General features: G+C 38.4%; 1 protein-coding gene across 3 annotated transcripts in view; it reads right to left on the reverse strand.

Annotated features, from left to right (window-relative positions):
* The window catches only part of NCOA3 (nuclear receptor coactivator 3), a 93,794-nt gene extending 75,035 nt beyond the window's left edge, over positions 1-18,759 (reverse strand). For all 3 annotated transcript variants that reach the window (XM_033095462.1, XM_033095463.1, XM_033095460.1), the window contains exon 1: positions 18,607-18,759. The gene's annotated coding sequence lies outside the window, so the exon portion shown is untranslated. The remainder of the gene's footprint in view (positions 1-18,606) is intronic.
* Positions 18,760-18,997: the final 238 nt, after the last annotated feature.

The raw sequence follows: 18,997 nt of genomic DNA on the forward strand, positions 1-18,997 counted from the left end.
GATTCTTACTTTTTTTCATGTTTTTACATCTTTGAAATCAGAATGTGTCATGCTATTGACAATATCCCATAGTGTAATTGGCAGTTTTACATTTTCTTTCCTAGTGGCACCAAAAATAATGCATTACATAACTGATGGCATCTTGATTAAATTTGGTGAAAGCATCCTCAACAAATATGCTAGTTTCATATCCTCCTTCTTCCTTCTACACCTATTCACAGACATCATTTGGATAAGAAACAATTTACTCATCAGTAAAATGGAAATACCACCAAATGTGTTCAAAGTGCTGAGCACTTTGGCACATAGTATGTGCTCAATAAATAGGAATTGTTGCTACTGCTAATCTGAATTCACTCAGTAAATACTTACTGTGTGCCTGCCACCATCCTGGGTACTAAGGATATAGCAGTAAACAAAATAAGTAATTCCCAGCCCTCACAGAGTTTACGTCCTACTAGCACTTTCCATGGCACAAGAAAGGAAAAGTCAAAACTCAAAACTTAGACAATAGATTGTCCCAAAGGTTGAAAAAACTAACCAACCCAAAAAAGATATTAAAACACAACACTACCTAGGCAACAGTACCTCGATTTTGTTTAGAGAAAACCTTAATAAAAGCAAAGTCCTGAAAACAAAGCAGGGCATCCAAGCTTTTCTTGCTCTAAGTAAAGATTTGGGGGAAAGTAGGACAACCAGAACAGATGCTGAAAGTTAAAAAAAAAGAGGGAGCGGGGAGGGTCGGGGGACATAACATCATCATCATCTCTAGTTTCTCAAAATAAAACAGATTCATTTGAAAGAAAAATAATAATTTTGGTTTGTGAAACAACTCAGAAGAGACAGCAACTGATATTTTTTAAAAATCACCTTAGGATATGTGTCAGCAAATCATTTTTCCAAGCAAATTATGTTTTTAAAAATTATCTAACAATGTGTCAACAAATCATTTTTCCAAAGTGTGTAGTTAAAGACTTGTGGTTAATTATAGTTGAAGATTTGAACATCAGATTATCTTGGGCAGGATGTTAAAGCTTAAGTTCACCATTACTCTCCAACCCAAATAAATTATTACATATTTTGTTTTTAAGGACATGCCTAAAAATCACATCATGAATTACTACAGCATTCCCAGACCCAAAGACTTGTATCAAATAAACTAAAGGTTATCTAAATAAGACATTTTAATCCCCTTGGTTTTTATATGTAATCATTTGTTGAACTAACTAGATTAGCATTAAAATATGCATGCTTTACATTCTATAATCTTTCTAAAGAAAAATATTCCATTACCAAGTAGAAATAATGATCACAGGAAAAACTAATGGCCACAATTCATATAAAGAAGTGAAAAGCAATGCTTTTATTAACTTTCCTATCCTCCTGTCTAGAAGATTTAATCCCTTCCAAATGAGGGAAACTTAAGAGAACTCAATTGTACATGGCACATCCCCTAACCCGAACAGCATCTAACAAGTGAGGACCATTTGAAGAACTTATTCTTTACTTAAAATAGAATGTTTCTACATGAAAATTCCCTGAAGATACTGTAGGTTTCTGGAATGCTGAATGTATTACAGAAATTATTTTAAAAGTAAAAAGGTTAAGGACTGAAGAGGTAAAAGTAAAGCAAAGCTAAAACAAGGAAAGCAAGTGCTCCTATATTAGACAGTAGAAGTATAAGTAGCATATAAGAAAAGATTTTTTAAAACAATAAAGAAAATATTGATGTAAAATAATGCAAATAAAAGCAGGGAAATATAATGCAAATAAAAGCAAAGGGTGGTGGGGAGTTAAGCACAGTTCACATTAGCAAGTAGCAACAGCTAGGAGTAAGCCTGAAAAACAATTTTTAAAAATATAAGAACCCAAAACATAAGTCTAACACCACTGAATAAAGAAGCAAAGAACCCCTACAACCTTTACAATGCCAATGGCACTATAACAATTTTTTGCATTAAAATCATAATACAATGTTATGTTCACAAAGGAGACATTATTTGTATATGTGTTATGTTGTCTGCACCAAAGTATAAACTCCTTTCTGGGCAGGGACCTTTTCTCATTCATCTTTGTATCTCCTAGGATGCTTTACATGTATCAGGTAAGCAATAAATATTTATTTTAAAAAATTAACTCTCCATACTGCTGCAAAATTCAAGATAACACATTAACATTTTATGGAAATAAAAAGTATTTAATGGTTTTTTAGACTCAAAATTCACTGAGGAAAATAACTATCCAAAATAATTCATCCTCAGAAGATGCCAGTAAGCCAAAGTAAAGCTGGAGTAAGCATTTACTTGAAGGTTTTCTCATACCTGTTCTCAAACCTGAGGAGTGTACAATTAATCAACACTTACTGAATGACCATAATGCACTCAGCGTTAGTTATTAGTCTTTGAGCAGATTCATAAATGCAGCGTGATCAAGGAAAAGGATGTTCACTAAGTTTAGGACATGAATACTAGTGAAACAGTTTGTTATATATAGCATCTTGTGGTGGATAAAAACTGCCAAGCTGGGCAGTACTGACTAAAATCTTGGTGAAAGAAATAATCACGAGTTCAAATGAACAGGAAAAACACATAATAAAAGATAGAGCCAGAATTGAATCTTGGATGAATAGTCTGACAAAAGAGAAAAATGAAACCAAAGGATTCTAGTTGCTCAAGCCAAAAACTTGAGTCACTTTCGATTCTTAGGTCATTCTCTCTTGCCCCACCCCACCCAACACAGCCACCCTCCTCACCCCCCCACCCCCACTGAATCCATCACAAAATTCTGTTGGCTCTACATTCAAAACCCATACAGAACCTGATCACTTCTTATCACCTCTGCTGACACCACCGTGGTCTAAGCCAACATTATCTTGTGTCTGGATTGCTGTAATAGCCTTCGAATAGTTCTCCCTGCTACTTGCCCTCATATAGGCTACTTTTCACAAAGCAGCTAGAGGAATCTGTCATCTCTTTAAAGCCTATATCAGGTTATATACTCTCTGCCAGTGCAGAAGGCCCGTGTGTGAGCGTGTGTATAAAAGCACAAAGGAAAACAAGTGGAAAGATATACACACAAAATCTTCAATAATAGATGAGGTTACTGGTAATCTTTGTTCTTTGATTTATTTTCTCCTTTGTACTTTTCTGTATTTTCTAAATGAATATGAATTAATTACTTGTTTAATAAAAAGAAATGTTTTAATTGGAGGGCAGGGGAAAAAATCAATGATAAGATCTTTTTTGAAATAACCAAAAATTAGACACCTACAGTGGTTCCCCACTTTGCTCCATGTAAAAGCTGAGGACATGACAACTGCCTACAAGACTCCACTGTTAGCTCTCAGATTTCTCCTCTTCCTACTCACTCCTTTGTTCCCTGTGCTCCAGCACACTGGCCGCCTTGCTGTTCTTCAAACACCCTGAGAATACTCCTACCACAGGGCCTTTGCACTGGCTGTTCCCTCAGCACAGCATGCTCCCCATTCCCCACGGTTCACAAGGCTTACTTCCTGGACACTTTGCTCAAATGCTAATTCTCCGAGGTCACTATGACTATCCATCTAAAACGTAAACCCCACAACACGCACACCACACTAGTTTCCAGTCTCCTTATGCAGCTTTACTTCTTTTTCATAGCCATTCTGGTCACTGATATATCCCTAACATCTAGCACTCAGTAAATCTCTGTGGAATAAATTAAAACACGGAGGCAAAAACGAGAGTTGAAGGAGTTGAGAGCGTGTGAGGATGTGTGTGTCTGAGGGGTCGAAGACTAAAAGAAAATCAATCTGCCAGGAGCAGAGAACACTTGGAGCAAAGAAGCCTTCCATACGTAAAGGAGAGACTTGGTTAACAGTGAGCAACTAGAAAAAGCGAGCGACTTGAAGGATGGAAAGTTGACAAGGAAAAAAAAGGTTATGGGCCAGAAGAAAATTTAGTCTAAAGGGAGAAAATAGACAGAATGAGGACTGAAAAAAGGAAGTGCAAGAAGAGGACAGGAGAAGAGTTATAGATACAGAAGAGGTAAAGAGGAAGGACAAGGCTGTCCGATGGCAGAGTAGATCACAGGGAAGGGGTGGGGGCCGTTGTTATGTCACCATGCTGTTCTTGTTCAAATCTAAGATCTACGTGTCCTGGAAAAGATACACTTACACATTAACCTGCCTTATTTCCAAAATAAATGACTGACAAGTGTTAAAAAATACAAAGATATGTATGTACATCTGTTGTATCACTATGAACACTCAAATTCCTCACTGTAGAAATACATAAACATTTAAAAGGTTAATCCATAAAATCTGAATTTCTCGATCTCATTCCTCAATACCACTGTTAGTCATTTGCCACGAAGAGATGAAACAAGTTAGAAGTGGGTGGTTACAGTGCATTTATCATCTATTCGTGACCCTCTGCTCTGCCAGTTTACAAAACCAGGTAACCTGGACTTTCATTATTAGGAAAACAGTATAATACTGTTTGCCTTTAAATTTAAAACAGCCAAACGAAAACACAATTATTAATGAATATAAAGTCTACTGACCCTTTGAAAGAGTAACACGATCCTGAAAAAGAGGTTAAAATGTTTGCAGAATCACACCAAATGAGTATTGAGCTTATGGAAATCTCTCAAAAACTTTAATTTCCTGAGCACTCTTCAAGATACTAGTATAAAATCCTATAAAATAAAAATGTATGTACACAGCATTGTCACTAAAAGAATGATTTTATGTCTACACTCTCAGATGCATAATAAATCTACTGAAATTAAAAACTCAAAATTGATTTAAAACTAAGGAATTTGGGCATCAAAAGACTTATACATAATTTTTCAAGTTCGGTATTATGGCCACACTTCAGGCAGATGAAACATACAGTACATCAGACGTGCGAATTTATGCACTGCTCACTAAAAGCTAGCCAGATTCCATGTTATCATCGATAGAGTAGCTTCCAATTCCACGCAGAGTGCAAGTGCAGTTGCACTGAATCCAGCAGTATTAGCATGCCTGCCTGTTATTATGGGAAATAGTGGAAAATTTCACAGGCTGACATCCAGAATGTCTGTGGTTCATTTTCATATTTCTTTCTTCCTGCAAAGCAGTTATTAGACCAGTAGTTGGATTTTTTTTTTTTAAGCTGGAAATTTCCACTGGTTTCTTAAACTAGCTTTCTTAAATGTAAATTGCAAAATGTTCCAAAATTCCAGCATGACAGAAAGAATAATTCAGACAGAACAGAATTAAAACATATACCTTCAAATTAAGGTGAGGAGATTGGTAAGTAAATTGAGGTGAGTATCACTCTTTTGAGCAAGCAAAAAAAAAGAAGTGTCAAGGGAAATACTTAGGCAATTTAAGGTCACAATAATTGAATACAAATACTAAATGTGACAAATAGCACTTTGTGAAGCTAGTATTTTCTCATTAGCTTATAATAGTGACATTCAAAAGCTAACACAACTCAGTAGAACAGTTAAGTATAAACACCAGGAAAAGAGAAAAAAATAAAATACAGTTTGGTGAGAAGGAAATATATTCTATACTAATAGAAGTAAGCCATAAAGATTGGGTTTTTCAGTGAGGGTTAAAGAAAGAACAATGACAAAACCTTACAGGTAAGATTCAGAGTTTTTAGATAGGTCTTCAGCATCTTTTCATTAGGATTACACCAGACCAATATAACTGACATTTTCAATATTAATTTGTAATAATAAATGCAGAAATAGATACTGATTCATTCATATTAAAGAGAAAAAGATCAAGTTTCAGACTATTGATTATAAAATGAAAAATTACTTTTAACAGTTAAATACAGTAAAAAATAATTAACTGTGTTTAAGAACTAATATGCTCCCGGTTTAGGAAAGGAAAATTTTAGTTTTCCTTTCCATTTATAGGAATTAAGGAATGGGGTCTGTAGTACACGTTTGCATAACTGTTATTCAAGCTTTAAAACACTTATTCCGTAAAACATACATGTGACCAAGACTTTGGGCACTAGTACAGAGACATCTCTGATCAGCAATAAAGATCTGTACCACCAAAGACTGGGAGAACACTCACTAGAATGGCTAACATTAAAAAGTCTGACCATACCAAGTGTTGGTAAACAACTGGAACTATCACACATTGCTGAGAGAAACATGAAATGGTACAACCACTGTCAGAAACAGATAGCAGTTTCCTAAAATGTTTAAATGTTGAACACACACTTAGCATATAACCCATCCATTCCATTCCTGGGTTATTTACTCAAGAGAAATAAAGTATATGTCCACACAAAGCCTTGTACAAATACATCACAGAAGCTCTATTTTTGATAAGCAAAAACAGGACACAACCCAAATGTTCATGAACAGGTAAATGGATTAATAAATTGTCATATACCCAGACACTGCAATATTTCTTAAGCAGTAAAAGGAAATATGATACTGATATATGCAACAACATGGATGAATCTCAAAATAACTCTGCTTATTGAAAGCCAGCCCTGCTCAAAAAAAGTACATATTGTTAATTCCACTTATATATAATTCTCAAAAACACAAACTAACCTTTAGTGACACGAGGCAGATCAGGAATTACCTACAGATGGAGGAGGGACGGATTACAAAGGGTACAAGAGGACTTTCTTTGGCAGGTAGTAGATATTCCCATTATTATAACTGTCATGATGGACGCACAGGAAGACACGTGTCAAAACTCAAATTGTACAATTTAAATATATACAATGAATTCAAGGTCAATTAATAACTCGAAAAAGTTAAAAAAGGAAAAAAAGAAAGAAAGCAAACTATAATGATAGAAAGTAGATCAGTGGCTGACTGAATACAAAACCCAGAAGGGGCCTGAATGCAAATGGGCAAGAAAACTTCCTGGGGTGATGGAAATGTTCTGTATCTTGACTGTGGTGGTGGTAACACAACTGTTTACATTTGTCAAAACTCAAACTGCACACGTAAAAATGGCTGGATTTTATAATAAGCAAATTATACCTCAATAAAGCAGATTTCTAAAAACCGGAAAAAAATATAGCCTAATGTCATATAGGAACACGTTAAACATCTTTAAACACACTCAAAGGAAAAAGTACATATAGTTACAAAATACACGTAGCCTACCACCTCATTAATCTACGTTCCCAGTTTTACATCCTAATTGATATGTTTATATTCTAACAGGTATTTTTATTTTACATTTTTTAATTTTTATATTTTAATTTATTTTTTAATGTTAAAAAAAAAGAAACCATAAAAGCACTAGAAGAAATACATGAAAGGTCTTTTTAAATTTATCCGTTTAAAAAATTCAATACCAGAGTATTACGCAGAGATGAGGGAAACAGGCACTTCCATGCCCTGAGGGTAGATTTGTAAATTAATATGATCTCCACAGGGAGCAAACTGCAATATCTAAACAATTTTTAATTCATACTCTTTAACCTAGCATTCAACTTTCAGAAATTTTTATATACATTTTAACAAAACAGGGGAACAAAGAAATATGTATGAAGATATTCACTTACAGCTTTGTTTGTAGTAATATGAAACTGGGTAAATTATGATATATCCATACAATGGAGTACTACTGTGTAGCCATTAGAAAGAACTTAGTAGCTATAAATACAGATAGAGGCCTCTCTCAGATCATTTAAAAAGTATATACAGTCCAGAATAGGGCTCTTGAGTGCCACTTCCGTAGTGTTCATTATGAAAATTTACCGACCATTCCTGCACACTTTCCTGAATGTATGTTAAGCTTCAATGTAAAGTTTACGCAAAACTGTGGGAGAAATTATTAAACTTAAAAGCTGTTAAGTGTACGCATTTATATGCCTCAACAAGAGTAACAATGGTTGCCTGTGGGCAGGGAATAGGGAGGTGGCTGAGAGACAACTCCCAGAGAGACAACCTTTGGTACCTTTTGAATTTATCCCATTTGTACCTGCTATATATTTCAAAAAATATTTTTGAACTGGGACCATTTGCAACTATATCTCCGTGTGAGTCGGGATTTTCTTAACACTATAGAAATCAACTAGAGGAAGAGATGGATTAGGTCCATAATAGTTCTTCATAACCCACTTTCAAATTTTACATTCGTAAGTCTCATTTTCACTGCCTTTATAACCAGTAAACAGTTTAAATTTCAACTTAGAAAATAAATTTTAACAGAATCACCTTTTGTATTTTGAATAGGGTTTTAAATAAGACTTCATTTGAAGAGGTGGGGGGCTCTACACGTACAACTCAGACTATTAAATAATGTACATTAAGCAGACACTGTCCAGGCACACAGGCACCGGATAAATGGTAGCGTTTTTCTTTTACAGAATCAGAACACAGAACTTTACTGAGGTAAGCGGGTGGAAGGCAGAGCAAGGCAGACTTAATAGCCACTAAAGCATTAGATATACAGACAGAATTAAGGATATAATACTGGAAATAGAGATTAGAGTCAGATGACAAAAGGCTTTGGGAACTCCATGGGAAGTTTAGTTTCAAACTCTTCAACAATGAACAACAGAAGATTCGTGCCTTTAAGCAGTCAAGCAACACAAAGGGATAATTTTTTAAAAGATAAGGAGAAACAGGCATGCTTATGAATAGGTAAGAGCATAAATTTCGTATAATCTCTTTGGAGGCAACTGGGAAAGAGCCATTAACGTTTTAAATGTACATTTTCTTTGATTCAGAAATTTCACTTCCAAGATTTTTGTACTAAAATATACTCATGCCGGCACATATGTCTACATACAGGTCACTGCAGCATTGTTCAAAATTGTAAAAGATTGAAAACAGCATGGAAGAACCGGTGAAATAAATTGTATCAAATCCATTTGTACAATGGAATAGTATACAGCCTTTTAAAAACACGAGACAGAGAAGGCTCTTCAAGTTCTTTTATTAAGTGAAAATAGCGGGAGCCCACTGTGCTCCTATTTGTTAATTAAAACTAAAGAGGGAGGAGGAGAGAATAGGAAAAAAGAAACTGGAGACATCCATAATCCTATGTAAAGATTACCCTCTAACACTAGTAGCCTTTGGGAGGGGTAGCTACAAATACCAAAAGCCAACGGATACTAGGAACCTTATTTTTTCACCATACATCTTTTCGTACTTCTTTGACTCTACCATGTTTATTGCCTTCTTTTCAATTAAAAAAATTTAATTTATAATTTTTTTTACTACAACTAAGTGCTAAAGAATAAAAGATGTGGGAAAAAGAGAAGATTAGAAGCAGCAATTAATTCCCCTTAGATCTATTCCATCTCCTCCATTAAATTTTCGCTAACAATCCCAGCTGAAAATGACCTTTTCTTCCTCTGAACTTCAAACCACTTATTCATGTTGTTGAAACTGTGGGGTTTTTTTTCCAATTATACTTAGTTCTCAACTAGATTATAAACTCCTACATCACAAAGAGATTTCAATGCCCACAATGCTTAGCATAATTCCTTGAAGAACAGTAGTAATGAATAAAAACATCTGCACAATTTACAGAAGGACTGTACAGTCCTAGGACAATCAGAAAACACGAATGTATTCTAAGGCCCAGACAAGATTTATCTGGGACGACTGTAGGAGGAGGGAAGACATAGGTCCCAATCAAATCCTTAGCACTCTAATTTTATCTCAATTTCCAAGTAGAAAATTAACTTGAGAGTTGAACTGTAAAAACTTTCACATCCAAACCCCAAGCATTTTGGGGTACCTAAAATGAATATCATTGAAAAACTAATTGAGGATTTTAAAAGCTTATAAAAGGAATGGTCCCTACACCTCAAAGAATAGACAATTTGACTGAATCTGTCCTACGAATTAATAAATACTGAGTCCTATGCATCCTATGAGGAAATAATTACAATTCACAGGCAGTAAGAATTTTATTTTCAGTTGTGATAGTCTGGAACATTTACTTAAATGGGACAAAATCTGAGCTGGACCTTAATGACTAGACAAGAGAGCAAGGGAGAAGAGGCAGAAAAAATTAGCAGGACTGAAACAAGGAGTAACAAAAATAGGAAAGATTGGTTTTTTTGTAAGACTGATAACAACTGAGTATTAGGTTAAGGAATTTGAGTTGTATTCTGCAGATTAAGCAAAAAAATGTCATCAAAATGATGTTTAATAAGATTAAACTGGCAGAAGTACAGAGAGGACTAGGGGGAAATATATCAATAGGATTCTGCAAAAAACAAAACCAGTTTATTCAATATCATCACTCACAACATTCACTGAATATTTAAATGATGTTTTGAAATGTCTCACCTCTGTGCTGTTGCTAATGATTTCCCACCAACAGGAATTGTGCTCTCTCCATACTAAAATCACTCATTTTAAAAAGTCCTGATCACCTGGTCAGGGGTAGTCCCTTTTCTCCTCTGAACTTCTCGATCTTTATAGGTAAAAGAGACTGCCTTGCACTGAACTGATTATGAGTACCTGATTGTGTACACTTGGAGGTCAAAACCTTTTTATCTCTCACACTGCCTTCAATAGTAAAAGCTTGGGGTGGCCAGTTAGCTCAGTTGGTTAGAGCGTGGTGCTGGTAGCACCAAGTTCGATCCCCACATGGGTCACTGTGAGCTGCGGAGTTATTTCTCACTGGTGAAGTAAGATTTTCCTAGATGCAAGCAAATACTTCCTTAAAAATAAAAATAAAATATATATATACATATATAGACACACACACACATATATATGTATATGTATACATATATACTAAAAGCTTAATGAACACAATGTATGAGTACGAGGTCTGACAATTAAGTTCGCGAACTCATCCTAGAAAAAGTGCTACATAGGGCCGGCCCAGTGGCTCAGGCGGTTAGAGCTCCGTGCTCCTAACTCCGAAGGCTGCCGCTTCGATTCCCACATGGGCCAGTGGGCTCTCAACCACAAGGTTGCCAGTTCAATTCCTCGAGTCCCACAAGGGATGGTGGGCTCTGCCCCCTGCAACTAAGATTGAACACAGCACCTTGAGCTGAGCTGCCGCTGAGCTCCCGGATGGCTCAGTTGGTTGGAGCGCATCCTCTCAACCACAAGGTTGCCAGTTCGACTCCCACAAGGGATGGTGGGCTGCGCCCCCTGCAACTAGCAACGGCAACTGGACCTGAGCTGCACCCTCCACAACTAAGACTGAAAGGACAACAACTTGAAGCTGAACGGCACCCTCCACAACTAAGGTTGAATGAAGGGACAACAACTTGACTTGGAAAAAAGGCCTGGAAGTACACACTGTTCCCCAATAAAGTCCTGTTCCCCTTCCCCAATAAAATCTTAAAAAAAAAAAAAAAAGTGCTACATACTTCATTGCTGAATATCTGTATGGTCACCTTCGAAATACTCCCCTTGGGAAGCTATGCACCCATGCCAGTGCCTAGTCTACCCTTCAAAGCAATTTTGGAACTCTTTCTGGAATGGCCATCAGAGCTGTCATCATATTAATACCTGATGTCCTGAATGTCATCAAATGTCTTCCTTCCAATATTTCCTTTATCTTCGTGTAGAGAAAGAAGTCATTGGGGGCCAGATAAGGTGAGTAGGGAGGGTGTTCCAATACACTTATTTGTTTACTGGCTAAAAATTCCCTCAGACAGTGCCGTGTGAGCTGGTGCATTGTCGTGATGCAAGAGCCATGAATTGTTGGTGAAAAGTTCAGGTCGTCTACCTGTTTCATGCAGCCTTTTCAGTACTTCCAAATAGTAACCTTGGTTAACTGTTTGTCCAATTGGCACAAATTCTTAATGAAAAATCCCTCTGATATCAAAAAAGGTTAGCAACAGCAGTGCAACAAGTTCGCGAACTTCATTGTCAATCAGACCTCGCATGGAGTGGGCAACAGCCCAGCAGTGGCAAATTCCAGACAACTGAAACTTAAGGCCTCATGGCTAAGAGATCAGTGGTATGAAAAGCCAGTTTAAAAAGTCATATGTGGGAGCTACTTTGTACTTTGGGGAAAGGAAAGGGAGAAAAGATTCTTGGTGAAAGTTCACGATTTCAAGTTCGCCTAATTTGGGATCCATACACCTAAGGCTCTGTCATTCTAGGTATGGTTGTGCACTTCGAAAGTGGTTTCCTGAATGCATTCTAATTCCTGAAGTTATCTTTAAAACTTAATATAGTAATAATCCTGTCTTATTATATGATGAAAATACCACTGCTCTCCCAATGGATGCAACATGCGCGCGGAGTTATTTCTCACTGGTGAAGTGAGATTTTCCTAGATGCAAGCAAATACTTGCTTTGACAGTAATGGAGCCAACTATCTTGGCTGGGATGAAGTATCGTCATAAAACACAACCACCACCAGGCAGGTAAAAAAAGGAAAGAGATGAGCTTGGATGGGGTGTGTAGGCAAAGACAATTGGGTGAAGAGAATGCTGGGTAATCCTTAAAACATTTTCAAATAAAGTTGCCAAATTTCAATCTGGAAACAAAATCAAGCTGATATAGCTGCTCCACAGAGTGACTTAAATTCAGTAATCATTTCACTGATGACAGCTTTACTGAGTAAAGAAAATATGACTTCATTCTCTTAAACCAGAAGGAACGAGTTGAAAATTTCCCCCTCTCCCCAACACACACACATTTTTTTGCAGCTTGTAGCATATACTATGGTGAAGTCTGGAGCTCAGTCATCCTACCCCCAAACTTATGAGTCAGCACAAAAACCTGTATCTTCACACCATTATCTGGTACAAAAAACTTAACCCACTTAATGTTTGACCAAAGAATGCAAATAAAATTCTACAATCTATATGATGCTTTAAGTTTACAGAATTTTCTAATATGAGGAACCTTGGAACGTCCCATACTCCACCCCTTTGTTTTATAAATTTAAAAACAAACCTAAAGAGATTGATTTGCACCAACCTTACAAGCTCACAAATGATTCTCAATTCTTCACTGGTAAATATTCTTTTCAAAGCAACAAGCTAATATTGATCAGGTAACAAAGGAGGAAAATAAAAGTTTTCATGTGTAGATTTTTTTTTTATTAAAGTTGTGTTTTAACATTGAGTTATGTGATCATGCTGCTCTTTCCTCCAATAACAACTCTCATTTATTAAAATGTCAATTTAAGACATTTAGATTATGATACACAAACATTTCCTCTCAGAGTAAAAATAATTTGGTTTTAGATTTCACTTAAACAGAGAAGCAAAGAATATTTACTCTAAAAGTACCCCCCATCTGTTTTTGTTAAAACCCTTTCTTCCCCCTCCCCATGCTTTCTTCTCTTTTGTACTCAAGTTCTCAAATGCTTAAAATGGAGGAACAATACCACAATACAACTGCAGGCTTCCTGCCTACTAGTCAGTCATTCTTCTTGAGACATGAGAACTTTCAAAACACTGCTTGGGTTGTTTGAAATTCCCTCTTTCAGATTTTCCCTCCTCCACGGAACATCTATTTAAAAGAATGACTTCAAAAATGTCTTGCTGCACCCAATCAAAACTCTCTGAGCAAACTAAAAATACTAGCCTTAGATTCGAAGGTGGGATGTAAATGCCTGAAGTTTGGCAAACAAAAGTACAGAAGAGAAAGAACATATTTCTGGCCAAGCGTAGGAACAGTATTTTTTCTCATATGTATATTCATCCTGTTTCCGAAAGTTTTCATATTTTTATAGAAGTATCTTAAAGACTATCATTGTACCATCCTTTTTTTTTTTTTTTAACAATACCATACAGAGATCTAAAGGTCTCAAACAACATTGAGAATGTAAACCTGAATATAAAGGGCTACATTAACCATTACTGACAAAGGAAAGTTCACATGAAAATGAAGTATATTCGTTTATTTTAAAAAGTTGTCAGGGGCAGAAAATATTACCAGCAGTAATCACCTGGAAACCTGGGGAAATTCCCATTTCCTCTGACCACACTTTGATGGTGGCAGTAGTACTTACTAATAAACTTATCTGGCTGTTAGGATAAACCATTGGAGCTATTCAACTGGCAGGGATGGGCTGTATAAACTACCTGCCCAGATCAACATGTGTTCTTTCCTTTTAAAACGTAAAAGCATTAAATATGAAGGTGAAAAACACTGGTTCATGATCAACAACTTGTCAAATTATTACAATAAATACAATTTTTCCCAACATCTGTAACAAAAACAAAAAGACTAATTTATTTTAAACAATATTCAATAAATCAATCGCAGTACAACAAAATAATTTAGCTAGTCTCCTGCAGTTTGTTGTAATGGGATTTAACCTGTACACGCTCAACATTCAATTAACCATGAGCTTATCCTAATTGAGGATTATGCTGACTTCTGCAGGCCGTTCCCATCTATCCATCTATCACTCCAACTCAACTGCTATACAGCTACCAAAAGCAAAGAAGCAAAGCCTCAGGGAGCAGCAGATTATCCATTACTATGGGAGACTCAGGCCCATATTCCCTTTTCATCATGATGTAGGTGATGAAGAGTTAAATTCAATAATCCAGTCAGCCTAGTTTCCAAAATGTAAGCTTCACAACCCTCACTCATAGCCTCTACCAAGGAAATCAAACATTTCAGAGGAATACCTTCATAGGTGAACAGCAGACAGGACAAAAAAAGTCACACTCTTTCCTAAAGCCTAGGAATGCAGAGAAGCGGGGGGAGGGAGGAAGAAAGAGAAAGAGAGAGAGAGAGAGAGAGAGAGAGAGAGAGAGAGAGAGAGAGAGAGAGAGAGAGAGAGAGAGAGAGAAATAGGATACAGATGTTCCTAATGAGAAATAGGGAAAAGGACAAACAGAAAAGACAAGTATATTTGCTCTTAGAATATTCTTTGAAATGGGTAAAGCCTGTGTGCCTGTTGTTAGGTCAGACTTCTTTCCTTTGCCTCCAAGCCACAAACTTTACTACACAATTAGTTAAAATAAACCTTTATTACTGCCCCCCTGTAAATTGACCTAGGTCAGCAGAACCTACCCCATTGAGTTAATGCTGACCAAGTTGGGAACTGGCAGTATGTAGTCTAAGAAGATTATCCAGTTTGTGGATAAATCGGCCTTCTCCACAACTGCTTGTCTTCCTTTCTATTCCTGCTGTGTATCTTCTGGCCATTTTCCTGTTCATTTAACAACTCTCCACCAGAAGGTAGGAAAGGGAAAGGCGATTACATTTAAGTCAATCCCATCATTTGTTAGAGGGCTGAAAATAAGGTTAGGTTCTGGAGAAATTGCATCCTTAACCTAAAATGATCTTCTCCCAGAAACCCTGTCAGAAAACCAAGGGGTCAAAAGAATTTACCTAGCGAACATTAACAACGTGAAGAAATAAGCCTCATTACAATAGAGCCCCTCCTCCACTTTAACTGTGAAATGTTCATTTTGTAATCCCCTCCCCCACCCCAAAAAGCACTCATAAAAGGGAAGAAAATGCCTACATTTTACTGCAGCACTCAATCTAAATGCTATCCCTGAGGATCTAAACTAACATACAGTCACCTATTTCTTTGATCTGTTAAACTATGAGGTAAAAGAAAAAGTTAACATACATTTCCAACACTGATTTTCTGTTCCCAGAGCTTTAACCACTCAATAATGCAAATAGAGAATATTCTACACTATGGAGTATAATAAATTCAAACCAAACTGGGACAGGTACTCCGGTGTAACCTATGAGAAACTGCAGTACCTCTTTAATTATGATTGAAAGAGTAACAATTGTGTTAAATTGTGGTCACTTTGCTGTGTAGACAAACAACAACTAGAGGCTATAGTCATTCTAAACTTGCAACAAATTAAAAGTTTTCAATAGTAGTCTACATCCTCTGGCCAAGGCTTGAAATTCTATAGCCTCAAAAAAAAAAAAGAAAAAGAAAAAGGAAAACAAAAATCCTAAAGCCATTTATTTTAACATCAATTAGGGATAGGACAATAGTAGTTTGCATTTTATCTGACCATATTGTCCAAACTAAAATAAGATATTTTTAAGTTATTCTTTTAAAAGACTTCTCAAAAATGTTGACTTCAAGTTAAAAATAAGTATTCTAGAATCATACTGCTAATGAACAAAAGACTGAATTTTTTCTAAAAAAAAAAAATTTACTATGTCCTTGACATAGTAAGGAAGGTTATTTCAAAAGACCAGTCAAGAAGGCATCAGTAACGTAACAATTTCAAGAAGTACTTTTTATTTATGCGTCTCCTAGAAAAAGGGTTCAGGGTCCAAGAGTACACTCACTCCTTACTGAATGAATTCTAACTTATTTGCTTAGGAGGTACAGGACGATTTATAGAAATAATTCTTATACAGGCAGGAAAACGCACCGTATACTCACTTTCAAAAATGACATCATTTACATTTCAGTAAAATGATTTAATATAACCCCTAACACCCTAAACTCTAATATCATTGATTTTTTTAAATGAATTTTCAGTGTTGGTAAATTTAAAATCACCGTTCTAAAAGTTACAAAAATAGAAATCCCGTTAATTATGCTGGAGTTGTTTTGCATTTTCAAAGCCTCTGTAGTTAAGGAATATTTTATGGCAGAAACATTTCCTATAACTCCTCTAGAAACATTACAGCTTCCTACTCAGTCCACAATCCTCACCTCCAAAATGTACTTCTATATGCCAGAAACTGGTATATGCCTTTTTTTTTTTTTAATGCTGATTGGACAATGAAGTCATTTTATCGATACATAAAATACCTCTGTAATTTAGGATCACAGGCAATCTAGATTGGGGCTCATTTAAATGCAGAACCTGAAGCACCCTCCAGTGACAGGAGCTATAGTGTTCAATATCATTTTACATGTTAGAGAGGCTTTCTCTTACATACAAACAATGAACCCAGCAGGGTTCTTCATCCTAAAGCCTTACAGACTATTTCTTCAAAGGTGTTAGTAGATAAAGCAACATAAGCCATAAGTTCAGAAGAGTTCTTCTAACAGCTATCAACATTTTCTAAGGCAGTGAAAAGAAAACAGTATTCACATCCCATTTCTCCTTTCCTCTGTTCATCTGATCTCCCTGCTTTGGGGATTCAACAAGGGTGTTTCACACGAAAACCTTAAAATAGTTATGGAATTAGCAAGCACACTCTAGAACCCAGTAACAGTCTTTGCCTCCTAGGAGAGGGAACTGGAGGGGTTAGAGTAGGAGAGGGTCCTTTTCCAATGTTTTTGTACCTTTCCAGGTGGGTATCATATCTAGTATACCCTATTCTAAATAAACAAGCAATAATTAGAACAAGCCGTTCACAAACTGACAGATTTCCATTTAACGTTTTCGTTTATGCGGCATTCGGCGAAGACCTATGACGGTTTGGTGTGGGGTTTTTTTTTTTCCCCCATTCTCCTCCCAACAACCTGCCGCAATAAACACTGGAGCTTCCTTGCAGCCAGGGACCAGTTAGGTGGCTCCGAGGCCAGGCATTTAAATCAAGGAGATGCAGCAATCTCACTCAACGCTCCCACCACTCTCACTCCTCTCCTTCAACTCCACTGAAAGCCACTGCAGCAAGCCAGCTGGTCCTCGCCTTCCTGTTTCTTGACGGTACAGGCTTAATAACAAAAACAGGTTGGCTTTGAAGCGCTGCTCAAAAACTGCAAAAAGGAAGTCTTCACATTCGGTAGCGGGGCGGGCGGCGGGGGGGGGGGGCCGCTTAGAGTTTCGACTTGGAGCGAATCGCATACCTTTCGTGTCATTCCACTCGGGAATCCCGACCTCCTCCCGCCGGGGAGGTTTGCAGGCGATGCTCTCGCCCTCTGACAACTGCTCTGTTGGGTAACTTTTTTCACCCGGGGTGCCCCTCAAACGGCCTGGGAAGCAAGCAAGCCTTCCCACGACGCATGAATTGGTTTTTTTAAAAGACATGTGCATGACAAACCGCTGATTTAAATCATTACGAATGGAACCAACGTGCGTAAAAAGATCCGAGATGGGGAAGGGAAGAAAAGCTAGGAATACTAAAGACAGCCAAACCCGAAAATGTGCCCACCAACTTCCCACTTGCCATGAAGCCTTCGCACCAGAGGTAGCAAAATGCCTTGACTGAGGAAACGGCTGAGAACCTTTCCCCGTGCCCAACATGGAAATCCCGCAGATCATTCGTGTGAAAATATGAAAAACGCTCACGGGCAGGAGGAAACACAGCAACAGAAACCCCACTCCCTCCCGAGGACGACCTGGAGGCTGGGTGGGGGTCTGCGCCGCTGCCCCCGCCCCCTAATTCTCCCGAATAACTGCGAACGAGCCACGGGAGCGGGAAGAGGGGGACGCCGGCAGCTTCCAAAAGGCGCCCTCCGGGGCTGCGGAGGCAGGGAAATAAAACTTTAAGGGCAGGAGGGGAAATAGGAGCCCACGATCCCCCCAAACTCCTCGGGGTGACCCTTCCGCGGAGGGACCACCTCGGACACGCAAGCCGGCTGCCGCCCAGCTTCGACTCTCCGCCTCCGGCCGCGGGCTGCAGGGAAGCGGCGCGGCCCCGACACCCCGAAACTCTCTCAGCGCGCCCCCCGCTCGGCGCGCCCCTCAGCGCCTCCGCAGCGCCGAAGCCGCCGGCTCGCGCCAGCCCCGGGGACTTGCCCTCTTCCCTCCGCCTCGCACTCCACCCTTCGCCCGCCGCCGCTCCTCCTTTATCTCCACTCACCGCCCGCCGCCATTTTCCTCGCAGCTTAGCTTTAAATCGGAAACTCGCTGCTCAGCTCGCAGCCGCCACCGCCGCCACCGCTGCCGCCGCCACCGATTCAGCCGCCGAGAAAGCTACCGTCGCTGTGAAGCCGCTGAGGAGGCAGCGGCTGGAGCCGCAGCGCGGGGGACGCCGGGATTTGTAGTCCCGCGGCCACGCCCAGCACTACCGGTCCCAGGGGGCCTTGCGCGGCCGGGGCGCAGAGTGCCTCTGCCCTCGCCCGGCGCGAGGGCGTAGCTGTGCGGACCTTCGGTCCGCTTTCGCTTACTGACCACCTGGGAGCTAAGGTGGGGTCAGGAGAACTAAAATGCAAACCTAAGCCCTGCTGTTAATATTTTCATACTTGCCTTCG

The sequence above is a fragment of the Rhinolophus ferrumequinum genome, chromosome 23, assembly GCF_004115265.2.
Source record: "Rhinolophus ferrumequinum isolate MPI-CBG mRhiFer1 chromosome 23, mRhiFer1_v1.p, whole genome shotgun sequence".
Taxonomy (NCBI): domain Eukaryota; kingdom Metazoa; phylum Chordata; class Mammalia; order Chiroptera; family Rhinolophidae; genus Rhinolophus; species Rhinolophus ferrumequinum.